Source organism: Convolutriloba macropyga, chromosome 9 (assembly GCF_964194025.1).
Source record: "Convolutriloba macropyga chromosome 9, txConMacr16.3, whole genome shotgun sequence".
Taxonomy (NCBI): Eukaryota; Metazoa; Xenacoelomorpha; order Acoela; family Convolutidae; genus Convolutriloba; species Convolutriloba macropyga.
The window spans coordinates 62,729,658-62,756,071 of NC_134476.1; the positions used below are offsets into that span (position 1 = coordinate 62,729,658).

Here is a 26,414-nt window from a genome sequence, read left to right on the forward strand (position 1 = left end):
GCTAAAACAAAAAAATCTGGCACAGCGAACCATTTTGGACAAGTTTTCACCAATTTCCAAAAAAGAATCCGCGCTCGATGAGGCTTAACTTTTTCGATCACCGAACTTTGTTTTGGCCACCAAATCGTCAATTTTAGTCCGAAATGGCTCATTTTTTGTGGGCATGCTCCACTTGAGCCATAGTTGGGGCTAAAACAAAAAAATCTGGCACAGCGAACCATTTTGGACAAGTTTTCACCAATTTCCAAAAAAGTATCCGCGCTCGATGAGGCTTAACTTTTTCGATCACCGAACTTTGTTTTGGCCAACAAATCGTCAATTTTAGTCCGAAATGGCTCATTTTTTTTGGGCATGCTCCACTTTAGCCATAGTAGGGGCTAAAACAAAATAATCTGGCACAGCGAACCATTTTGGACAAGTTTTCACCAATTTCCAAAAAAGTATCCGCGCTCGATGAGGCTTAACTTTTTCGATCACCGAGGCTTTTTGAGGCTCTAAAATGTGTAAATATCGAATAAAAGTATTCTATGAGGTTTGAATACTCAAAAGAAAAAGCCTACAACACCTGGTGTTCCCAAGCGGTCACCCATCCAAGTACTAACCAGGCCCAATGTTGCTTAACTTCGGTGATCGGACGAGAACCGGTGCATTCAACATGGTATGGTCGTAGGCATTTGCGTAAGTGGGAGCGAATTTATATACAACAGTATTGTATTGTAGTCCTATATTCATATACAGGATCACTTTAACTCGCCGCCTTGCGGTTTGCAAAATAGTCACTTAATACATGCAATTTTAGCCACGTTTGTGTTATAATTTATGCAATTCGTAGCCATACAGTGTATTATGACCAACGCACAAACTTTTTGCTTCCAACCATCCACAATACAGTGGAACGGCCCCAAAACAAGGGAGAGATGAATTGGGTCCGAGGAACCTGTTCGACCGGACATTGAACCGGAGGCATGACTTCAGTGGGTTTAGGCCGGTACTTGGGAAAATCATAGCTCAATTGCTTTTAGCCTAATTGTTTAGCCTAACTGTAACGACTCATCAATGAAACCTGCTGAATTATTTCAACATCACTGTAAATAACAACTGTAAATAATAGCATCTGAATTTATTATTTAAAAGCCTAATTGTTGTGATAAACTTATTAAATAGGTAAGTATCAACTCTATTTGATAAGTTTTATTTGAATGCACTCTGCGTTAGCGGAGTGCAGCCTAAAGAATGGAACTCAGCGATTTGCACTAACTTATAAGTTAGATTAATAAAGGGAAATTTTACAATTATTATTGATGTTTCCGAGACAGTTCCAAATATCAAATATACAGTAAATGCAAGCAGGGGAACTATTAGAATGGCCTTTACAAGTATATGGGGTGTGTTTGGAGCAATGGTTATTGCTGAAATTGTCATTTACAAAAAGTATCCGCGCTCGATGAGGCTTAACTTTTTCGATCACCGAACTTTGTTTTGGCCACCAAATCGTCAATTTTAGTCCGAAATGGCTCATTTTTTGTGGGCATGCTCCACTTGAGCCATAGTTGGGGCTAAAACAAAAAAATCTGGCACAGCGAACCATTTTGAACAAGTTTTTACCAATTTCCAAAAAAGTATCCGCGCTCGATGAGGCTTAACTTTTTCGATCACCGAACTTTGTTTTGGCCACCAAATCGTCAATTTTAGTCCGAAATGGCTCATTTTTTGTGGGCATGCTCCACTTGAGCCATAATTGGGGCTAAAACAAAAAAATCTGGCACAGCGAACCATTTTGGACAAGTTTTCACCAATTTCCAAAAAAGTATCCGCGCTCGATGAGGCTTAACTTTTTCGATCACCGAACTTTGTTTTGGCCACCAAATCGTCAATTTTAGTCCGAAATGGCTCATTTTTTGTGGGCATGCTCCACTTGAGCCATAGTTGGGGCTAAAACAAAAAAATCTGGCACAGCGAACCATTTTGGACAAGTTTTTACCAATTTCCAAAAAAGTATCCGCGCTCGATGAGGCTTAACTTTTTCGATCATCGAACGTTGTTTTGGCCACCAAATCGTCAATTTTAGTCCGAAATGGCTCATTTTTTGTGGGCATGCTCCACTTGAGCCATAATTGGGGCTAAAACAAAAAAATCTGGCACAGCGAACCATTTTGGACAAGTTTTCACCAATTTCCAAAAAAGTATCCGCGCTCGATGAGGCTTAACTTTTTCGATCACCGAACTTTGTTTTGGCCACCAAATCGTCAATTTTAGTCCGAAATGGCTCATTTTTTGTGGGCATGCTCCACTTGAGCCATAGTTGGGGCTAAAACAAAAAAATCTGGCACAGCGAACCATTTTGGACAAGTTTTCACCAATTTCCAAAAAAGTATCCGCGCTCGATGAGGCTTAACTTTTTCGATCACCGAGGCTTTTTGAGGCTCTAAAATGTGTAAATATCGAATAATAGTATTCTATGAGGTTTGAATACTCAAAAGAAAAAGCCTACAACACCTGGTGTTCCCAAGCGGTCACCCATCCAAGTACTAACCAGGCCCAATGTTGCTTAACTTCGGTGATCGGACGAGAACCGGTGCATTCAACATGGTATGGTCGTAGGCATTTGCGTAAGTGGGAGCGAATTTATATACAACAGTATTGTATTGTAGTCCTATATTCATATACAGGATCACTTTAACTCGCCGCCTTGCGGTTTGCAAAATATTCACTTAATACATGCAATTTTAGCCACGTTTGTGTTATAATTTATGCAATTCGTAGCCATACAGTGTATTATGACCAACGCACAAACTTTTTGCTTCCAACCATCCACAATACAGTGGAACGGCCCCAAAACAAGGGAGAGATGAATTGGGTCCGAGGAACCTGTTCGACCGGACATTGAACCGGAGGCATGACTTCAGTGGGTTTAGGCCGGTACTTGGGAAAATCATAGCTCAATTGCTTTTAGCCTAATTGTTGTGTAAAGTTTCAATCTTTAGAGCTTGATAATAGTGCTGTTCTCAAACAGTACAGACCAGGCGCCAAAAGGCCACTTAGTGAAACACAAAAACAACAAAACGCGCAAATCGCAAAACACTTCTTGAACGATCAGTGGATTAAGAAGAAAAATCAGTTCGAACAAAACAAAAATGATTGAGCACAAAGTTCTCTGTTTGAATTCATGTGGCCTTAAGAGCCCGAAAAAATTCTTCGCAATAATCGAAAAATGCTACAAATTAGCTAGCGGAACTTTATTCATTTTGTGTATCCAAGAACCGAAAATTCCAGCTCTATCTCGTTCACACGAAACAGTTCTCGAGCAATACAAATTACGCTATCATCTAGTGCCTGCAATAAATTGCAGTGGAGGTTTAGTTACAGTTTGGAGTGAAGAACTAAAAACTGATAATCAAATACTGCAATCACGAGATCACTCTGGAATTAATTTTACGGAACTCAATCTAACTGTATTCAATGTATATCTGAATACAAGCTTCTATTGTGAAAAGTTGAAGCAATTAAGCTCAAATCTCTCGAAACTCAACACGGAACGATCTATTGTTTTAGCAGGGGATTTTAATGCTTTCAGTCATGATTCGCGAAACACTTCAACTGCTCTTCGAAGCGTAGACGATAGAGTTAAGCGATTTGTAAAGCTCCAAACGGTTACAGAGCATGCTCTACTATTTGATGCAGCGGTAGAACTGGACGTACTTGATTTCACACACTATGACAAAAGAACATCGTCTTTTTCACGAATAGACTATTTTTTTACAAACCAAACCCAGTACAGCGAAATGAAAGTACATCGGAGCAATTTCTCAGATCACATGCTGTTAGAACTAAGCAACAAAAGCGAAGAAAAAGAACGAGGCCAAAGCTTTTGGAAAATGAACGATGCTATTTTATTTCCAAACAAAGAGTACATCAAAACAGAAATAGAAGCATTTGGAATGAACTGTTTGACACATGAAAGTTATGAAGAGCTGATGTGCCACATACGTGATGTCTGCCAAGCCTTAGCTATTAATAAATCAAAAATCTTAAGCTCGCAAATGAAAAACATCCTGGCCGAAGAGAAAAGGCTGAGAGAACAAATACAAAATCATGACTCCAATGAAAAAAATTTAAAACGATATAATGATACAGTCTCGAAAATAAATGCGTATGACAACAACAAACAAAAAGATCAGTTCATCCACTTCAAGAAATTGACCCAATCATGCGAACTTGGAAACGCGAAAGACTTGAAAACTTGGGCAAAGCAAAAAAACAACACGAACAATATTACTTCACTTAGGGTTGGTGCAAGTGTTACAACAAATCAGGAAGAAATCATCAAAGTCTTTGAAAACCATTTTTCACAGCTTTACAAAAGCAAGAAAAAAGGCTCTTTTGAGATTTTTCTTGACCATTTGAACGAGCGCAAAAACGAAGCAACAAATGATGTAAATGAAATCACCATAGATGAAGTATTGAAAGCAATTAACAAACTCAATGCAAAGAGCTCACCGGGTTCGGATGGAATAACCTCAAACTTTTACAAGATTTTTAAGAGAGAAATGGCCCCATTGCTACAAAGCGTTTTCAACAATATTGTTCGAACTAAAAAAGTCCCTGAAAGCCAAAATATTGCAATCTTAAAACTTCTGCCTAAAACTGATAATCCGAGAACTGTTGATGAATTTAGACCTATAAGCTTGCTGAACACTGACCTCAAAATTCTATCACACATTCTATCTGCCAGAATCATAATAGATCTTGAAGACATAATAGGCCAACATCAGCATGCATACTTGAGCAAAAGACAAATCCATATAGCATTAAATAAAGTTCGAAAAGCCCATAAGCAACTAAATAACAGCAAATGCCTTGTGAATCTGGATTTTTCAAAAGCTTTTGACAAAGTAGACAGAGATTACATCTTCGCCCTTCTCGATAAAATTGGCATTGACCAATACACAAAATCTGCCATCAGAACAGTTTACAATGAAACGAAAGCAATTATTGAAATCAATGGCTACCTTTCCAAAACAATTGTACTACAACGCGGAGTTAGGCAAGGTTGTCCCCTTTCAGCTTTACTTTTCATACTTGCTGTTGAGCCCTTGCTTTGCTGTATAGACAACTCACCACATATTGAAGGATTCACCAGCTCAAAAACAGTGGCTTATGCAGACGACATTACTTGCTCAATACGCATATCATCGATTGAAGGACTATTTGACACTGTCAAAGATTTTTGCGATTGCACTCAACTAGAAATCAACGTCAAAGAGAGTGAGATCCTGTCAACGAGAGACATAGTTTTCTATAAAACTGTACGTGTAACAAAAATCCTGGGCATTAAATTCTTTACTGATAAATCATCAACAAACTTACTTGATCTCATCAAAACACAAATTGCCATTTACATGCGCTTCATTTCTCGATCGAAAACTTTAAAAGCCAAGAGACAAATCATTGAAACTTTTATCCTTCCAAAGTTCCTGTACTATTCAAGACACACGGACACAACAGTAAATATTCTGATGAATGTTCAAAAACTCATCAACATTCTACTAAAAACTGGTGACAAAATGGAAATTAGAAGTGAAGTTCTTTACCAATTTGTTGCTGTGGGCGGTATCTCTCTTCCACATATTACATCAAAAATAATCTCCGCAAAACTGATAGACGAAATTAACTCATCAAACGAGAACGATGTTTCCTTTCCAAATGACTTAACAATTTTGTTAAAATCTTTAAAGCTCAAAGTCTCTCAAACTGACAACAGTATCCTTCTGTTTAAGAACAACATCGAAACTTCCCTGAGACTTGACAAAGCCTTAAGAACAAGTGAGATTTACTGGTATATCATTGCTCAAGTTTTTCCAACAAGTTTTATCGAGGACCGCTTAAACAAATCCGTCATAAAGTACAATTGTTCAACGAAAGAATTAACTCTCTTTAGCAAAAATATCTGGAAATTTTACAAACTTTTGCCACAACAACAAAATCTTTTATATCGCCTTGCCTTCAATTGTCTTGTTGACAAACAGATTAGATGGATGAAAAATTTTTCAGAGTCACCAATTTGCAGCTATTGCGAAAAAGAGTTTGAAACATCGGAACATTTAATTCTCAAATGCGAACAATTATCTGGAGCGAGAAGTACCCTAAGGCTGAATAGTTGGCGCGACGTCTTTGTAAATATGAAAGTTGAAACTCTTAGATTTACGGCAAGTGTCCTAAATGGATCCTGGCAAGAAACCCCTGAACAAACAAAAAACTATTTGAATTTTGTACTTAATTTGTAAAGCTTCAACAATAAAATCTGATAAATTTTCCTTGTAAATACCAACTGTAACGATTCATCAATGAAACCTGCTGAATTATTTCAACATCATTGTAAATAACAACTGTAAATAATAGCATCTGAATTTATTATTTAAAAGCCTAATTGTTGTGATAAACTTATTAAATAGGTAAGTATCAACTCTATTTGATAAGTTTTATTTGAATGCACTCTGCGTTAGCGGAGTGCAGCCTAAAGAATGGAACTCAGCGATTTGCACTAACTTAAAAGTTAGATTAATAAAGGGAAATTTTACAATTATTATTGATGTTTCCGAGACAGTTCCAAATATCAAATATACAGTAAACGCAAGCAGGGGAACTATTAGAATGGCCTTTACAAGTATATGGGGTGTGTTTGGAGCAATGGTTATTGCTGAAATTGTCATTTACAAAAAGTATCCGCGCTCGATGAGGCTTAACTTTTTCGATCACCGAACTTTGTTTTGGCCACCAAATCGTCAATTTTAGTCCGAAATGGCTCATTTTTTGTGGGCATGCTCCACTTGAGCCATAGTTGGGGCTAAAACAAAAAAATCTGGCACAGCGAACCCTTTTGGACAAGTTTTCACCAATTTCCAAAAAGTATCCGCGCTCGATGAGGCTTAACTTTTTCGATCACCGAACTTTGTTTTGGCCACCAAATCGTCAATTTTAGTCCGAAATGGCTCATTTTTTGTGAGCATGCTCCACTTGAGCCATAGTTGGGGCTAAAACAAAAAAATCTGGCACAGCGAACCATTTTGGACAAGTTTTCACCAATTTCCAAAAAAGTATCCGCGCTCGATGAGGCTTAACTTTTTCGATCACCGAACTTTGTTTTGGCCACCAAATCGTCAATTTTAGTCCGAAATGGCTCATTTTTTGTGGGCATGCTCCACTTGAGCCATAGTTGGGGCTAAAACAAAAAAATCTGGCACAGCGAACCATTTTGGACAAGTTTTCACCAATTTCCAAAAAAGTATCCGCGCTCGATGAGGCTTAACTTTTTCGATCACCGAACTTTGTTTTGGCCACCAAATCGTCAATTTTAGTCCGAAATGGCTCATTTTTTGTGGGCATGCTCCACTTGAGCCATAGTTGGGGCCAAAACAAAAAAATCTGGCACAGCGAACCATTTTGGACAAGTTTTCACCAATTTCCAAAAAAGTATCCGCGCTCGATGAGGCTTAACTTTTTCGATCACCGAGGCTTTTTGAGGCTCTAAAATGTGTAAATATCGAATAAAAGTATTCTATGAGGTTTGAATACTCAAAAGAAAAAGCCTACAACACCTGGTGTTCCCAAGCGGTCACCCATCCAAGTACTAACCAGGCCCAATGTTGCTTAACTTCGGTGATCGGACGAGAACCGGTGCATTCAACATGGTATGGTCGTAGGCATTTGCGTAAGTGGGAGCGAATTTATATACAACAGTATTGTATTGTAGTCCTATATTCATATACAGGATCACTTTAACTCGCCGCCTTGCGGTTTGCAAAATAGTCACTTAATACATGCAATTTTAGCCACGTTTGTGTTATAATTTATGCAATTCGTAGCCATACAGTGTATTATGACCAACGCACAAACTTTTTGCTTCCAACCATCCACAATACAGTGGAACGGCCCCAAAACAAGGGAGAGATGAATTGGGTCCGAGGAACCTGTTCGACCGGACATTGAACCGGAGGCATGACTTCAGTGGGTTTAGGCCGGTACTTGGGAAAATCATAGCTCAATTGCTTTTAGCCTAATTGTTGTGCTGATGATAAACATTCTGATAATGTCACTCTCGGATTATTACCGCAAAGTGTGATAGGAAAGCGAAAGCAAGTACTCCACTTTGTGCAGGAACGTCCTTTGGGAGTGAGTCTTTTATAAAAAGAGATTTTTCACTAAAAGCTGCTTTTTCACTAAGATTTAAAATCCTGGCTTTTTCTTTTACCTTTTTCTCCTAATTTTACTCTTCAAAATTTCTTTTAAATCCCTTTCCTCCTTAGCTTTAGCTTTTTAAGTTCCTCTTTTTAAGTTGCTCTCTCCTTTACTGTAGAGCGCTTAGAGTTCTTATTAAGTTAACTTCTGAGTTTTCCAAAACACTAATTTTTATTTGAGAAACCTTTCGTTTGTCACAATCTACTTTTCATAAGTCTTCATCTTCAAACAATTAAGTTTTCCCCTATGGGGGAGAACACTATCCCCTCGTTGATTACGCCTACTCCCAGCGAAAACCAAAATATGTATTCTTCAATCACTCAAAAAGGCTTGTCGAAAGAAACCAACTCAAGCGAATTCCAGATCATGCAAATTATTCCTCCTTTTACGAAATCAATTATTTCAAACACAGATTCTTTGAACAACGCCTATCTTCAGTGTGCTAAATCAATTCTGCACGAATTCCCGCAAGAAGCACGAAATCAAATAACAATCAGCAAAACATTCGCATACATAAGAGACAAAAGACTTCATTCGCTGACTGTTGTTTCACCACCAACTGTCAAAAAGCAATACCATTCGATTAGATCCAGAGGCCTAAAATTACTAGGCAAAACCGTTTTTCCTATGGGCAAACATTTCCTCAACACAGAAAAATCATTCTATCCTAGAAGATACAATATCAAATTCAGTAATCTCCCTTATGTTTGCACAGACACTGAAGCCCTGAAACTAATAGATCTTCCAGAGGGAATAGAACATAGCCCCGCAATTATTCGAATGAAAGACAACATAGGAGGCGATCTCATCTTCAATGGTTATGCAACACTGAGTGTGACAGTGAAAAACGCAACTGAAGAGGAAAGATTAAAAACTTGGTCATATGAAAATCGGATCGCAGAATTCAAAGAATGGAACAGCTTAGAGATCAAGTTCCATGCTCCCTCATTACATAACTGCAGTTACTGTGAAGAAAGCAAACTACAGTATCGGGGACACCATAAAGATTGGTGCTACTTATGGCAAAACCAGCTACAAAGAATCAAAAATGTGCAAAACATAAACAAAGAAACAAAGAATAATCGTGCTGAAAAGCAGAAACCAACAAATTTTCATAAAGTTCCCGAAACTGAAACAATCAGTGACACCTCCTCTTGCAACTTGACCATAGATGAAGAGGAAGTGGAAGAAACTTATACAGAAGAAATTCGTAGTGGCACAACAGAAAATGCTACAGTCATAGAACAAGAAACAGAAAACGCTGACAAAACCTCAACCAACATACAAAACGCTGAATGTAATGATTCCGCCTATCTTAATACAGAGAAGTTTCAATCTTTAGAGCTTGATAATAGTGCTGTTCTCAAACAGTACAGACCAGGCGCCAAAAGGCCACTTAGTGAAACACAAAAACAACAAAACGCGCAAATCGCAAAACACTTCTTGAACGATCAGTGGATTAAGAAGAAAAATCAGTTCGAACAAAACAAAAATGATTGAGCACAAAGTTTTCTGTTTGAATTCATGTGGCCTTAAGAGCCCGAAAAAATTCTTCGCAATAATCGAAAAATGCTACAAATTAGCTAGCGGAACTTTATTCATTTTGTGTATCCAAGAATCGAAAATTCCAGCTCTATCTCGTTCACACGAAACAGTTCTCGAGCAATACAAATTACGCTATCATCTAGTGCCTGCAATAAATTGCAGTGGAGGTTTAGTTACAGTTTGGAGTGAAGAACTAAAAACTGATAATCAAATACTGCAATCACGAAATCACTCCGGAATTAATTTTACGGAACTCAATCTAACTGTATTCAATGTATATCTGAATACAAGCTTCTATTGTGAAAAGTTGAAGCAATTAAGCTCAAATCTCTCGAAACTCAACACGGAACGATCTATTGTTTTAGCAGGGGATTTTAATGCTTTCAGTCATGATTCGCGAAACACATCAACTGCTCTTCGAAGCGTAGACGATAGAGTTAAGCGATTTGTAAAGCTCCAAACGGTTACAGAGCATGCTCTACTATTTGATGCAGCTGTAGAACTGGACGTACTTGATTTCACACACTATGACAAAAGAACATCGTCTTTTTCACGAATAGACTATTTTTTTACAAACCAAACCCAGTACAGCGAAATGAAAGTACATCGGAGCAATTTCTCAGATCACATGCTGTTAGAACTAAGCAACAAAAGCGAAGAAAAAGAACGAGGCCAAAGCTTTTGGAAAATGAACGATGCTATTTTATTTCCAAACAAAGAGTACATCAAAACAGAAATAGAAGCATTTGGAATGAACTGTTTGACACATGAAAGTTATGAAGAGCTGAAGTGCCACATACGTGATGTCTGCCAAGCCTTAGCTATTAATAAATCAAAAATCTTAAGCTCGCAAATGAAAAACATCCTGGCCGAAGAGAAAAGGCTGAGAGAACAAATACAAAATCATGACTCCAATGAAAAAAATTTAAAACGATATAATGATACAGTCTCGAAAATAAATGCGTATGACAACAACAAACAAAAAGATCAGTTCATCCACTTCAAGAAATTGACCCAATCATGCGAACTTGGAAACGCGAAAGACTTGAAAACTTGGGCAAAGCAAAAAAACAACACGAACAATATTACTTCACTTAGGGTTGGTGCAAGTGTTACAACAAATCAGGAAGAAATCATCAAAGTCTTTGAAAACCATTTTTCACAGCTTTACAAAAGCAAGAAAAAAGGCTCTTTTGAGATTTTTCTTGACCATTTGAACGAGCGCAAAAACGAAGCAACAAATGATGTAAATGAGATCACCATAGATGAAGTATTGAAAGCAATTAACAAACTCAATGCAAAGAGCTCACCGGGTTCGGATGGAATAACCTCAAACTTTTACAAGATTTTTAAGAGAGAAATGGCCCCATTGCTACAAAGCGTTTTCAACAATATTGTTCGAACTAAAAAAGTCCCTGAAAGCCAAAATATTGCAATCTTAAAACTTCTGCCTAAAACTGATAATCCGAGAACTGTTGATGAATTTAGACCTATAAGCTTGCTGAACACTGACCTCAAAATTCTATCACACATTCTATCTGCCAGAATCATAATAGATCTTGAAGACATAATAGGCCAACATCAGCATGCATACTTGAACAAAAGACAAATCCATATAGCATTAAATAAAGTTCGAAAAGCCCATAAGCAACTAAATAACAGCAAATGCCTTGTGAATCTGGATTTTTCAAAAGCTTTTGACAAAGTAGACAGAGATTACATCTTCGCCCTTCTCGATAAAATTGGCATTGACCAATACACAAAATCTGCCATCAGAACAGTTTACAATGAAACGAAAGCAATTATTGAAATCAATGGCTACCTTTCCAAAACAATTGTACTACAACGCGGAGTTAGGCAAGGTTGTCCCCTTTCAGCTTTACTTTTCATACTTGCTGTTGAGCCCTTGCTTTGCTGTATAGACAACTCACCACATATTAAAGGATTCACCAGCTCAAAAACAGTGGCTTATGCAGACGACATTACTTGCTCAATACGCATATCATCGATTGAAGGACTATTTGACACTGTCAAAGATTTTTGCGATTGCACTCAACTAGAAATCAACGTCAAAAAGAGTGAGATCCTGTCAACGAGAGACATAGCTTTCTATAAAACTGTACGTGTAACAAAAATCCTGGGCATTAAATTCTTTACTGATAAATCATCAACAAACTTACTTGATCTCATCAAAACACAAATTGCCATTTACATGCGCTTCATTTCTCGATCGAAAACTTTAAAAGCCAAGAGACAAATCATTGAAACTTTTATCCTTCCAAAGTTCCTGTATTATTCAAGACACACGGACACAACAGTAAATATTCTGACGAATGTTCAAAAACTCATCAACAATCTACTAAAAACTGGTGACAAAATGGAAATTAGAAGTGAAGTTCTTTACCAATCTGTTGCTGTGGGCGGTATCTCTCTTCCACATATTACATCAAAAATAATCTCAGCAAAACTGATAGACGAAATTAACTCATCAAACGAGAACGATGTTTCCTTTCCAAATGACTTAACAATTTTGTTAAAATCTTTAAAGCTCAAAGTCTCTCAAACTGACAACAGTATCCTTCTGTTTAAGAACAACATCGAAACTTCCCTGAGACTTGACAAAGCCTTAAGAACAAGTGAGATTTACTGGTATATCATTGCTCAAGTTTTTCCAACAAGTTTTATCGAGGACCGCTTAAACAAATCCGTCATAAAGTACAATTGTTCAACGAAAGAATTAACTCTCTTTAGCAAAAATATCTGGAAATTTTACAAACTTTTGCCACAACAACAAAATCTTTTATATCGCCTTGCCTTCAATTGTCTTGTTGACAAACAGATTAGATGGATGAAAAATTTTTCAGAGTCACCAATTTGCAGCTATTGCGAAAAAGAGTTTGAAACATCGGAACATTTAATTCTCAAATGCGAACAATTATCTGGAGCGAGAAGTACCCTAAGGCTGAATAGTTGGCGCGACGTCTTTGTAAATATGAAAGTTGAAACTCTTAGATTTACGGCAAGTGTCCTAAATGGATCCTGGCAAGAAACCCCTGAACAAACAAAAAACTATTTGAATTTTGTACTTAATTTGTAAAGCTTCAACAATGAAATCTGATAAATTTTCCTTGTAAATACCAACTGTAACGATTCATCAATGAAACCTGCTGAATTATTTCAACATCATTGTAAATAACAACTGTAAATAATAGCATCTGAATTTATTATTTAAAAGCCTAATTGTTGTGATAAACTTATTAAATAGGTAAGTATCAACTCTTTTTGATAAGTTTTATTTGAATGCACTCTGCGTTAGCGGAGTGCAGCCTAAAGAATGGAACTCAGCGATTTGCACTAACTTAAAAGTTAGATTAATAAAGGGAAATTTTACAATTATTATTGATGTTTCCGAGACAGTTCCAAATATCAAATATACAGTAAACGCAAGCAGGGGAACTATTAGAATGGCCTTTACAAGTATATGGGGTGTGTTTGGAGCAATGGTTATTGCTGAAATTGTCATTTACAAAAAGTATCCGCGCTCGATGAGGCTTAACTTTTTCGATCACCGAACTTTGTTTTGGCCACCAAATCGTCAATTTTAGTCCGAAATGGCTCATTTTTGTGGGCATGCTCCACTTGAGCCATAGTTGGGGCTAAAACAAAAAAATCTGGCATAGCGAGCCATTTTGGACAAGTTTTCACCAATTTCCAAAAAAGTATCCGCGCTCGATGAGGCTTATTTTTTTCGATCACCGAACTTTGTTTTGGCCACCAAATCGTCAATTTTAGTCCGAAATGGCTCATTTTTTGTGGGCATGCTCCACTTGAGCCATAGTTGGGGCTAAAACAAAAAAATCTGGCACAGCGAACCATTTTGGACAAGTTTTCACCAATTTCCAAAAAAGTATCCGCGCTCGATGAGGCTTAACTTTTTCGATCACCGAACTTTGTTTTGGCCACCAAATCGTCAATTTTAGTCCGAAATGGCTCATTTTTTGTGGGCATGCTCCACTTGAGCCATAGTTGGGGCTAAAACAAAAAAATCTGGCACAGCGAACCATTTTGGACAAGTTTTCACCAATTTCCAAAAAAAGTATCCGCGCTCGATGAGGCTTAACTTTTTCGATCACCGAACTTTGTTTTGGCCACCAAATCGTCAATTTTAGTCCAAAATGGCTCATTTTTGTGGGCATGCTCCACTTGAGCCATAGTTGGGGCTAAAACAAAAAAATCTGGCACAGCGAACCATTTTGGACAAGTTTTCACCAATTTCCAAAAAAGTATCCGCGCTCGATGAGGCTTAACTTTTTCGATCACCGAACATTGTTTTAGCCACCAAATCGTCAATTTTAGTCCGAAATGGCTCATTTTTTGTGGGCATGCTCCACTTGAGCCATAGTTGGGGCTAAAACAAAAAAATCTGGCACAGCGAACCATTTTGGACAAGTTTTCACCAATTTCCAAAAAAGTATCCGCGCTCGATGAGGCTTAACTTTTTCGATCACCGAACTTTGTTTTGGCCACCAAATCGTCAATTTTAGTCCGAAATGGCTCATTTTTTGTGGGCATGCTCCACTTGAGCCATAGTTGGGGCTAAAACAAAAAAATCTGGCACAGCGAACCATTTTGGACAAGTTTTCACCAATTTCCAAAAAAGTATCCGCGCTCGATGAGGCTTAACTTTTTTGATCACCGAACATTGTTTTGGCCACCAAATCGTCAATTTTTGTCCGAAATGGCTCATTTTTTGTGGGCATGCTCCACTTGAGCCATAGTTGGGGCCAAAACAAAAAAATCTGGCACAGCGAACCATTTTGGACAAGTTTTCACCAATTTCCAAAAAAGTATCCGCGCTCGATGAGGCTTAACTTTTTCGATCACCGAGGCTTTTTGAGGCTCTAAAATGTGTAAATATCGAATAAAAGTATTCTATGAGGTTTGAATACTCAAAAGAAAAAGCCTACAACACCTGGTGTTCCCAAGCGGTCACCCATCCAAGTACTAACCAGGCCCAATGTTGCTTAACTTCGGTGATCGGACGAGAACCGGTGCATTCAACATGGTATGGTCGTAGGCATTTGCGTAAGTGCGAGCGAATTTATATACAACAGTATTGTATTGTAGTCCTATATTCATATACAGGATCATTTTAACTCGCCGCCTTGCGGTTTGCAAAATAGTCACTTAATACATGCAATTTTAGCCACGTTTGTGTTATAATTTATGAAATTCGTAACCATACAGTGTATTATGACCAACGCACAAACTTTTTGCTTCCAACCATCCACAATACAGTGGAACGGCACCAAAACAAGGGAGAGATGAATTGGGTCCGAGGAACCTGTTCGACCGGACATTGAACCGGAGGCATGACTTCAGTGGGTTTAGGCGGGTACTTGGGAAAATCATAGCTCAATTGCTTTTAGCCTAATTGTTGTGATAAACTTATTAAATAGGTAAGTATCAACTCTATTTGATAAGTTTTATTTGAATGCACTCTGCGTTAGCGGCGTGCAGCCTAAAGAATGGAACGCAGCGATTTGCACTAACTTATAAGTTAGATTAATAAAGGGAAATTTTACAATTATTATTGATGTTTCCGAGACAGTTCCAAATATCAAATATACAGTAAACGCAAGCAGGGGAACTATTAGAATGGCCTTTACAAGTATATGGGGTGTGTTTGGAGCAATGGTTATTGCTGAAATTGTCATTTACAAAAAGTATCCGCGCTCGATGAGGCTTAACTTTTTCGATCACCGAACTTTGTTTTGGCCACCAAATCGTCAATTTTAGTCCGAAATGGCTCATTTTTTGTGGGCATGCTCCACTTGAGCCATAATTGGGGCTAAAACAAAAAAATCTGGCACAGCAAACCATTTTGGACAAGTTTTCACCAATTTCCAAAAAAGTATCCGCGCTCGATGAGGCTTAACTTTTTCGATCACCGAACTTTGTTTTGGCCACCAAATCGTCAATTTTAGTCCGAAATGGCTCATTTTTTGTGGGCATGCTCCACTTGAGCCATAGTTGGGGCTAAAACAAAAAAAATCTGGCACAGCGAACCATTTTGGACAAGTTTTCACCAATTTCCAAAAAAGTATCCGCGCTCGATGAGGCTTAACTTTTTCGATCACCGAACTTTGTTTTGGCCACCAAATCGTCAATTTTAGTCCGAAAAGGCTCATTTTTTGTGGGCATGCTCCACTTGAGCCATAGTTGGGGCTAAAACAAAAAAATCTGGCACAGCGAACCATTTTGGACAAGTTTTCACCAATTTCCAAAAAAGTATCCGCGCTCGATGAGGCTTAACTTTTTCGATCACCGAACTTTGTTTTGGCCACCAAATCGTCAATTTTAGTCCGAAATGGCTCATTTTTTGTGGGCATGCTCCACTTGAGCCATAGTTGGGGCCAAAACAAAAAAATCTGGCACAGCGAACCATTTTGGACAAGTTTTCACCAATTTCCAAAAAAGTATCCGCGCTCGATGAGGCTTAACTTTTTCGATCACCGAGGCTTTTTGAGGCTCTAAAATGTGTAAATATCGAATAAAAGTATTCTATGAGGTTTGAATACTCAGAAGAAAAAGCCTACAACACCTGGTGTTCCCAAGCGGTCACCCATCCAAGTACTAACCAGGCCCAATGTTGCTTAACTTCGGTGATCGGACGAGAACCGGTGCATTCAACATGGTATGGTCGTAGGCATTTGCGTAAGTGGGAGCGAATTTATATACAACAGTATTGTATTGTAGTCCTATATTCATATACAGGATCACTTTAACTCGCCGCCTTGCGGTTTGCAAAATAGTCACTTAATACATGCAATTTTAGCCACGTTTGTGTTATAATTTATGCAATTCGTAGCCATACAGTGTATTATGACCAACGCACAAACTTTTTGCTTCCAACCATCCACAATACAGTGGAACGGCCCCAAAACAAGGGAGAGATGAATTGGGTCCGAGGAACCTGTTCGACCGGACATTGAACCGGAGGCATGACTTCAGTGGGTTTAGGCGGGTACTTGGGAAAATCATAGCTCAATTGCTTTTAGCCTAATTGTTGTGATAAACTTATTGAATAGGTAAGTATCAACTCTATTTGATAAGTTTTATTTGAATGCACTCTGCGTTAGCGGAGTGCAGCCTAAAGAATGGAACTCAGCGATTTGCACTAACTTATAAGTTAGATTAATAAAGTGAAATTTTACAATTATTATTGATGTTTCCGAGACAGTTCCAAATATCAAATATACAGTAAACGCAAGCAGGGGAACTATTAGAATGGCCTTTACAAGTATATGGGGTGTGTTTGGAGCAATGGTTATTGCTGAAATTGTCATTTACAAAAAGTATCCGCGCTCGATGAGGCTTAACTTTTTCGATCACCGAACTTTGTTTTGGCCACCAAATCGTCAATTTTAGTCCGAAATGGCTCATTTTTTGTGGTCATGCTCCACTTGACCCATAATTGGGGCTAAAACAAAAAAATCTGGCACAGCGAACCATTTTGGACAAGTTTTCACCAATTTCCAAAAAAGTATCCGCGCTCGATGAGGCTTAACTTTTTCGATCACCGAACTTTGTTTTGGCCACCAAATCGTCAATTTTAGTCCGAAATGGCTCATTTTTGTGGGCATGCTCCACTTGAGCCATAGTTGGGGCTAAAACAAAAAAAATCTGGCACACCGAACCATTTTGGACAAGTTTTCACCAATTTCCAAAAAAGTATCCGCGCTCGATGAGGCTTAACTTTTTCGATCACCGAACTTTGTTTTGGCCACCAAATCGTCAATTTTAGTCCGAAATGGCTCATTTTTTGTGGGCATGCTCCACTTGAGCCATAGTTGGGGCTAAAACAAAAAAATCTGGCACAGCGAACCATTTTGGACAAGTTTTCACCAATTTCCAAAAAAGTATCCGCGCTCGATGAGGCTTAACTTTTTCGATCACCGAACTTTGTTTTGGCCACCAAATCGTCAATTTTAGTCCGAAATGGCTCATTTTTTGTGGGCATGCTCCACTTGAGCCATAGTTGGGGCTAAAACAAAAAAATCTGGCACAGCGAACCATTTTGGACAAGTTTTCACCAATTTCCAAAAAAGTATCCGCGCTCGATGAGGCTTAACTTTTTCGATCACCGAACTTTGTTTTGGCCACCAAATCGTCAATTTTAGTCCGAAATGGCTCATTTTTTGTGGGCATGCTCCACTTGAGCCATAGTTGGGGCCAAAACAAAAAAATCTGGCACAGCGAACCATTTTGGACAAGTTTTCACCAATTTCCAAAAAAGTATCCGCGCTCGATGAGGCTTAACTTTTTCGATCACCGAGGCTTTTTGAGGCTCTAAAATGTGTAAATATCGAATAAAAGTATTCTATGAGGTTTGAATACTCAAAAGAAAAAGCCTACAACACCTGGTGTTCCCAAGCGGTCACCCATCCAAGTACTAACCAGGCCCAATGTTGCTTAACTTCGGTGATCGGACGAGAACCGGTGCATTCAACATGGTATGGTCGTAGGCATTTGCGTAAGTGGGAGCGAATTTATATACAACAGTATTGTGTTGTAGTCTTATATTCATATACAGGATCACTTTAACTCGCCGCCTTGCGGTTTGCAAAATAGTCACTTAATACATGCAATTTTAGCCACGTTTGTGTTATAATTTATGCAATTCGTAGCCATACAGTGTATTATGACCAACGCACAAACTTTTTGCTTCCAACCATCCACAATACAGTGGAACGGCCCCAAAACAAGGGAGAGATGAATTGGGTCCGAGGAACCTGTTCGACCGGACATTGAACCGGAGGCATGACTTCAGTGGGTTTAGGCGGGTACTTGGGAAAATCATAGCTCAATTGCTTTTAGCCTAATTGTTGTGATAAACTTATTGAATAGGTAAGTATCAACTCTATTTGATAAGTTTTATTTGAATGCACTCTGCGTTAGCGGAGTGCAGCCTAAAGAATGGAACTCAGCGATTTGCACTAACTTATAAGTTAGATTAATAAAGGGAAATTTTACAATTATTATTGATGTTTCCGAGACAGTTCCAAATATCAAATATACAGTAAACGCAAGCAGGGGAACTATTAGAATGGCCTTTACAAGTATATGGGGTGTGTTTGGAGCAATGGTTATTGCTGAAATTGTCATTTACAAAAAGTATCCGCGCTCGATGAGGCTTAACTTTTTCGATCACCGAACTTTGTTTTGGCCACCAAATCGTCAATTTTAGTCCGAAATGGCTCATTTTTTGTGGTCGTGCTCCACTTGAGCCATAGTTGGGGCTAAAACAAAAAAATCTGGCACAGCGAACCATTTTGGACAAGTTTTCACCAATTTCCAAAAAAGTATCCGCGCTCGATGAGGCTTAACTTTTTCGATCACCGAACTTTGTTTTGGCCACCAAATCGTCAATTTTAGTCCGAAATGGCTCATTTTTTGTGGGCATGCTCCACTTGAGCCATAGTTGGGGCTAAAACAAAAAAAAATCTGGCACAGCGAACCATTTTGGACAAGTTTTCACCAATTTCCAAAAAAGTATCCGCGCTCGATGAGGCTTAACTTTTTCGATCACCGAACTTTGTTTTGGCCACCAAATCGTCAATTTTAGTCCGAAATGGCTCATTTTTTGTGGGCATGCTCCACTTGAGCCATAGTTGGGGCTAAAACAAAAAAATCTGGCACAGCGAACCATTTTGGACAAGTTTTCACCAATTTCCAAAAAAGTATCCGCGCTCGATGAGGCTTAACTTTTTCGATCACCGAACTTTGTTTTGGCCACCAAATCGTCAAATTTGGTCCGAAATGGCCCATTTTTTGTTGGCATGCTCCACTTTAGGCATAATTGGGGATAAAACAAAAAAATCTGGCACAGCGAACCATTTTGGACAAGTTTTCACCAATTTCCAAAAAAGTATCCGCGCTCGATGAGGCTTAACTTTTTCGATCACCGAACTTTGTTTTGGCCACCAAATCGTCAATTTTAGTCCGAAATGGCTCATTTTTTGTGGGCATGCTCCACTTGAGCCATAGTTGGGGCTAAAACAAAAAAAAATCTGGCACAGCGAACCATTTTGGACAAGTTTTCACCAATTTCCAAAAAAGTATCCGCGCTCGATGAGGCTTAACTTTTTCGATCACCGAACTTTGTTTTGGCCACCAAATCGTCAATTTTAGTCCGAAATGGCTCATTTTTTGTGGTCATGCTCCACTTGAGCCATAGTTGGGGCTAAAACAAAAAAATCTGGCACAGCGAACCATTTTGGACAAGTTTTCACCAATTTCCAAAAAAGTATCCGCGCTCGATGAGGCTTAACTTTTTCGATCACCGAACTTTGTTTTGGCCACCAAATCGTCAATTTTAGTCCGAAATGGCTCATTTTTTGTGGGCATGCTCCACTTGAGCCATAGTTGGGGCTAAAACAAAAAAAAATCTGGCACAGCGAACCATTTTGGACAAGTTTTCACCAATTTCCAAAAAAGTATCCGCGCTCGATGAGGCTTAACTTTTTCGATCACCGAACTTTGTTTTGGCCACCAAATCGTCAATTTTAGTCCGAAATGGCTCATTTTTTGTGGGCATGCTCCACTTGAGCCATAGTTGGGGCTAAAACAAAAAAATCTGGCACAGCGAACCATTTTGGACAAGTTTTCACCAATTTCCAAAAAAGTATCCGCGCTCGATGAGGCTTAACTTTTTCGATCACCGAACCTGGTTTTGGCCACCAAATCGTCAATTTTGGTCCGAAATGGCCCATTTTTTGTTGGCATGCTCCACTTTAGCCATAGTTGGGGCTAAAACAAAAAAATCTGGCACAGCGAACCATTTTGGACAAGTTTTCACCAATTTCCAAAAAAGTATCCGCGCTCGATGAGGCTTAACTTTTTCGATCACCGAACTTTGTTTTGGCCACCAAATCGTCAATTTTAGTCCGAAATGGCTCATTTTTTGTGGGCATGCTCCACTTGAGCCATAGTTGGGGCTAAAACAAAAAAATCTGGCACAGCGAACCATTTTGGACAAGTTTTCACCAATTTCCAAAAAAGTATCCGCGCTCGATGAGGCTTAACTTTTTCGATCACCGAACCTGGTTTTGGCCACCAAATCGTCAATTTTGGTCCGAAATGGCCCATTTTTTGTTGGCATGCTCCACTTTAGCCATAGTTGGGGCTAAAACAAAAAAATCTGGCACAGCTAACCATTTTGGACAAGTTTTCACCAATTTCCAAAAAAGTATCCGCGCTCGATGAGGCTTAACTTTTTCGATCACCGAACTTTGTTTTGGCCACCAAATCGTCAATTTTAGTCCGAAATGGCTCATTTTTTGTGGGCATGCTCCACTTGAGCCATAGTTGGGGCTAAAACAAAAAAATCTGGCACAGCGAACCATTTTGGACAAGTTTTCACCAATTTCCAAAAAAGTATCCGCGCTCGATGAGGCTTAACTTTTTCGATCACCGAACTTTGTTTTGGCCACCAAATCGTCAAATTTGGTCCGAAATGGCCCATTTTTTGTTGGCATGCTCCACTTTAGCCATAATTGGGGATAAAACAAAAAAATCTGGCACAGCGAACCATTTTGGACAAGTTTTCACCAATTTCCAAAAAAGTATCCGCGCTCGATGAGGCTTAACTTTTTCGATCACCGAACTTTGTTTTGGCCACCAAATCGTCAATTTTAGTCCGAAATGGCTCATTTTTTGTGGGCATGCTCCACTTGAGCCATAGTTGGGGCTAAAACAAAAAAAAATCTGGCACAGCGAACCATTTTGGACAAGTTTTCACCAATTTCCAAAAAAGTATCCGCGCTCGATGAGGCTTAACTTTTTCGATCACCGAACTTTGTTTTGGCCACCAAATCGTCAATTTTAGTCCGAAATGGCTCATTTTTTGTGGTCATGCTCCACTTGAGCCATAGTTGGGGCTAAAACAAAAAAATCTGGCACAGCGAACCATTTTGGACAAGTTTTCACCAATTTCCAAAAAAGTATCCGCGCTCGATGAGGCTTAACTTTTTCGATCACCGAACTTTGTTTTGGCCACCAAATCGTCAATTTTAGTCCGAAATGGCTCATTTTTTGTGGGCATGCTCCACTTGAGCCATAGTTGGGGCTAAAACAAAAAAAAATCTGGCACAGCGAACCATTTTGGACAAGTTTTCACCAATTTCCAAAAAAGTATCCGCGCTCGATGAGGCTTAACTTTTTCGATCACCGAACTTTGTTTTGGCCACCAAATCGTCAATTTTAGTCCGAAATGGCTCATTTTTTGTGGGCATGCTCCACTTGAGCCATAGTTGGGGCTAAAACAAAAAAATCTGGCACAGCGAACCATTTTGGACAAGTTTTCACCAATTTCCAAAAAAGTATCCGCGCTCGATGAGGCTTAACTTTTTCGATCACCGAACCTGGTTTTGGCCACCAAATCGTCAATTTTGGTCCGAAATGGCCCATTTTTTGTTGGCATGCTCCACTTTAGCCATAATTGGGGATAAAACAAAAAAATCTGGCACAGCGAACCATTTTGGACAAGTTTTCACCAATTTCCAAAAAAGTATCCGCGCTCGATGAGGCTTAACTTTTTCGATCACCGAACTTTGTTTTGGCCACCAAATCGTCAATTTTAGTCCGAAATGGCTCATTTTTTGTGGGCATGCTCCACTTGAGCCATAGTTGGGGCTAAAACAAAAAAAAATCTGGCACAGCGAACCATTTTGGACAAGTTTTCACCAATTTCCAAAAAAGTATCCGCGCTCGATGAGGCTTAACTTTTTCGATCACCGAACTTTGTTTTGACCACCAAATCGTCAATTTTAGTCCGAAATGGCTCATTTTTTGTGGGCATGCTCCACTTGAGCCATAGTTGGGGCTAAAACAAAAAAATCTGGCACAGCGAACCATTTTGGACAAGTTTTCACCAATTTCCAAAAAAGTATCCGCGCTCGATGAGGCTTAACTTTTTCGATCACCGAACTTTGTTTTGGCCACCAAATCGTCAATTTTAGTCCGAAATGGCTCATTTTTTGTGGGCATGCTCCACTTGAGCCATAGTTGGGGCTAAAACAAAAAAAAATCTGGCACAGCGAACCATTTTGGACAAGTTTTCACCAATTTCCAAAAAAGTATCCGCGCTCGATGAGGCTTAACTTTTTCGATCACCGAACTTTGTTTTGGCCACCAAATCGTCAATTTTAGTCCGAAATGGCTCATTTTTTGTGGGCATGCTCCACTTGAGCCATAGTTGGGGCTAAAACAAAAAAATCTGGCACAGCGAACCATTTTGGAAAAGTTTTCACCAATTTCCAAAAAAGTATCCGCGCTCGATGAGGCTTAACTTTTTCGATCACCGAACTTTGTTTTGGCCACCAAATCGTCAATTTTAGTCCGAAATGGCTCATTTTTTGTGGGCATGCTCCACTTGAGCCATAGTTGGGGCCAAAACAAAAAAATCTGGCACAGCGAACCATTTTGGACAAGTTTTCACCAATTTCCAAAAAAGTACCCGCGCTCGATGAGGCTTAACTTTTTCGATCACCGAGGCTTTTTGAGGCTCTAAAATGTGTAAATATCGAATAAAAGTATTCTATGAGGTTTGAATACTCAAAAGAAAAAGCCTACAACACCTGGTGTTCCCAAGCGGTCACCCATCCAAGTACTAACCAGGCCCAATGTTGCTTAACTTCGGTGATCGGACGAGAACCGGTGCATTCAACATGGTATGGTCGTAGGCATTTGCGTAAGTGGGAGCGAATTTATATACAACAGTATTGTATTGTAGTCCTATATTCATATACAGGATCACTTTAACTCGCCGCCTTGCGGTTTGCAAAATAGTCACTTAATACATGCAATTTTAGCCACGTTTGTGTTATAATTTATGCAATTCGTAGCCATACAGTGTATTATGACCAACGCACAAACTTTTTGCTTCCAACCATCCACAATACAGTGGAACGGCCCCAAAACAAGGGAGAGATGAATTGGGTCCGAGGAACCTGTTCGACCGGACATTGAACCGGAGGCATGACTTCAGTGGGTTTAGGCGGGTACTTGGGAAAATCATAGCTCAATTGCTTTTAGCCTAATTGTTGTGATAAACCTATTGAATAGGTAAGTATCAACTCTATTTGATAAGTTTTATTTGAATGCACTCTGCGTTAGCGGAGTGCAGCCTAAAGAATGGAACTCAGCGATTTGCACTAACTTATAAGTTAGATTAATAAAGGGAAATTTTACAATTATTATTGATGTTTCCGAGACAGTTCCAAATATCAAATATACAGTAAACGCAAGCAGGGGAACTATTAGAATGGCCTTTACAAGTATATGGGGTGTGTTTGGAGCAATGGTTATTGCTGAAATCGTCATTTACAAAAAGTATCCGCGCTCGATGAGGCTTAACTTTTTCGATCACCGAACTTTGTTTTTGCCACCAAATCGTCAATTTTAGTCCGAAATGGCTCATTTTTTGTGGGCATGCTCACTTGAGCCATAGTTGGGGCTAAAACAAAAAAATCTGGCACAGCGAACCATTTTGGACAAGTTTTCACCAATTTCCAAAAAAGTATCCGCGCTCGATGAGGCTTAACTTTTTCGATCACCGAACTTTGTTTTGGCCACCAAATCGTCAATTTTAGTCCGAAATGGCTCATTTTTTGTGGGCATGCTCCACTTGAGCCATAGTTGGGGCTAAAACAAAAAAAAATCTGGCACAGCGAACCATTTTGGACAAGTTTTCACCAATTTCCAAAAAAGTATCCGCGCTCGATGAGGCTTAACTTTTTCGATCACCGAACTTTGTTTTGGCCACCAAATCGTCAATTTTAGTCCGAAATGGCTCATTTTTTGTGGGCATGCTCCACTTGAGCCATAGTTGGGGCTAAAACAAAAAAATCTGGCACAGCGAACCATTTTGGATAAGTTTTCACCAATTTCCAAAAAAGTATCCGTGCTCGATGAGGCTTAACTTTTTCGATCACCGAACTTTGTTTTGGCCACCAAATCGTCAATTTTAGTCCGAAATGGCTCATTTTTTATGGGCATGCTCCACTTGAGCCATTGTTGGGGCCAAAACAAAAAAATCTGGCACAGCGAACCATTTTGGACAAGTTTTCACCAATTTCCAAAAAAGTATCCGCGCTCGATGAGGCTTAACTTTTTCGATCACCGAGGCTTTTTGAGGCTCTAAAATGTGTAAATATCGAATAAAAGTATTCTATGAGGTTTGAATACTCAAAAGAAAAAGCCTACAACACCTGGTGTTCCCAAGCGGTCACCCATCCAAGTACTAACCAGGCCCAATGTTGCTTAACTTCGGTGATCGGACGAGAACCGGTGCATTCAACATGGTATGGTCGTAGGCATTTGCGTAAGTGGGAGCGAATTTATATACAACAGTATTGTATTGTAGTCCTATATTCATATACAGGATCACTTTAACTCGCCGCCTTGCGGTTTGCAAAATAGTCACTTAATACATGCAATTTTAGCCACGTTTGTGTTATAATTTATGCAATTCGTAGCCATACAGTGTATTATGACCAACGCACAAACTTTTTGCTTCCAACCATCCACAATACAGTGGAACGGCCCCAAAACAAGGGAGAGATGATTTGGGTCCAAGGAACCTGTTCGACCGGACATTGAACCGGAGGCATGACTTCAGTGGGTTTAGGCGGGTACTTGGGAAAATCATAGCTCAATTGCTTTTAGCCTAATTGTTGTGACAGGAAAGCGAAAGCAAGTACTCCACTTTTAGTCTAATTGTTGTGATTAAAATGTTGATAATGTCACTCTCGGATTATTACCGCAAAGTGTGATAGGAAAGCGAAAGCAAGTACTCCACTTTGTGCAGGAACGTCCTTTGGGAGTGAGTCTTTTATAAAAAGAGATTTTTCACTAAAAGCTGCCTTTTCACTAAGATTTAAAACCCTGGCTTTTCCTTTTACCTTTTTCTCCTAATTTTACTCTTCAAAATTTCTTTTAAATCCCTTTCCTCCTTAGCTTTAGCTTTTTAAGTTCCTCTTTTTAAGTTGCTCTCTCATTTACTGTAGAGCGCTTAGAGTTCTTATTAAGTTAACTTCTGAGTTTTCCAAAACACTAATTTTTATTTGAGAAACCTTTCGTTTGTCACAATCTACTTTTCATAAGTCTTCGTCTTCAAACAATTAAGTTTTCCCCTATGGGGGAGAACACTATCCCCTCGTTGATTACGCCTACTCCCAGCGAAAACCAAAATATGTATTCTTCAATCACTCAAAAAGGCTTGTCGAAAGAAACCAACTCAAGCGAATTCCAGATCATGCAAATTATTCCTCCTTTTACGAAATCAATTATTTCAAACACAGATTCTTTGAACAACGCCTATCTTCAGTGTGCTAAATCAATTCTGCACGAATTCCCGCAAGAAGCACGAAATCAAATAACAATCAGCAAAACATTCGCATACATAAGAGACAAAAGACTTCATTCGCTGACTGTTGTTTCACCACCAACTGTCAAAAAGCAATACCATTCGATTAGATCCAGAGGCCTAAATTTACTAGGCAAAACCGTTTTTCCTATGGGCAAACATTTCCTCAACACAGAAAAATCATTCTATCCTAGAAGATACAATA

The 26,414-nt window shown here is 39.1% G+C and overlaps 8 non-coding genes across 8 annotated transcripts; all 8 read right to left on the reverse strand.

Moving 5' to 3' along the window:
* Positions 1-553: 553 nt before the first annotated feature.
* On the reverse strand, positions 554-672 carry LOC142347665 (5S ribosomal RNA). The gene has a single exon (XR_012760646.1). It is a non-coding gene; the product is annotated as a 5S ribosomal RNA (ribosomal RNA).
* Positions 673-2,484: 1,812 nt separating this feature from the next.
* Positions 2,485-2,603, reverse strand: LOC142347666 (5S ribosomal RNA). The gene has a single exon (XR_012760647.1). It is a non-coding gene; the product is annotated as a 5S ribosomal RNA (ribosomal RNA).
* Positions 2,604-7,583: 4,980 nt separating this feature from the next.
* Positions 7,584-7,702, reverse strand: LOC142347667 (5S ribosomal RNA). Its single transcript, XR_012760648.1, has one exon. It is a non-coding gene; the product is annotated as a 5S ribosomal RNA (ribosomal RNA).
* A 7,038-nt stretch (positions 7,703-14,740) lies between these two features.
* Positions 14,741-14,859, reverse strand: LOC142347669 (5S ribosomal RNA). The gene has a single exon (XR_012760650.1). It is a non-coding gene; the product is annotated as a 5S ribosomal RNA (ribosomal RNA).
* A 1,513-nt stretch (positions 14,860-16,372) lies between these two features.
* Positions 16,373-16,491, reverse strand: LOC142347670 (5S ribosomal RNA). The gene has a single exon (XR_012760651.1). It is a non-coding gene; the product is annotated as a 5S ribosomal RNA (ribosomal RNA).
* Positions 16,492-18,191: 1,700 nt separating this feature from the next.
* Positions 18,192-18,310, reverse strand: LOC142347671 (5S ribosomal RNA). The gene has a single exon (XR_012760652.1). It is a non-coding gene; the product is annotated as a 5S ribosomal RNA (ribosomal RNA).
* Positions 18,311-23,408: 5,098 nt separating this feature from the next.
* Positions 23,409-23,527, reverse strand: LOC142347672 (5S ribosomal RNA). Its single transcript, XR_012760653.1, has one exon. It is a non-coding gene; the product is annotated as a 5S ribosomal RNA (ribosomal RNA).
* A 1,513-nt stretch (positions 23,528-25,040) lies between these two features.
* Positions 25,041-25,159, reverse strand: LOC142347673 (5S ribosomal RNA). Its single transcript, XR_012760654.1, has one exon. It is a non-coding gene; the product is annotated as a 5S ribosomal RNA (ribosomal RNA).
* Between the last annotated feature and the right edge of the window lie 1,255 nt (positions 25,160-26,414).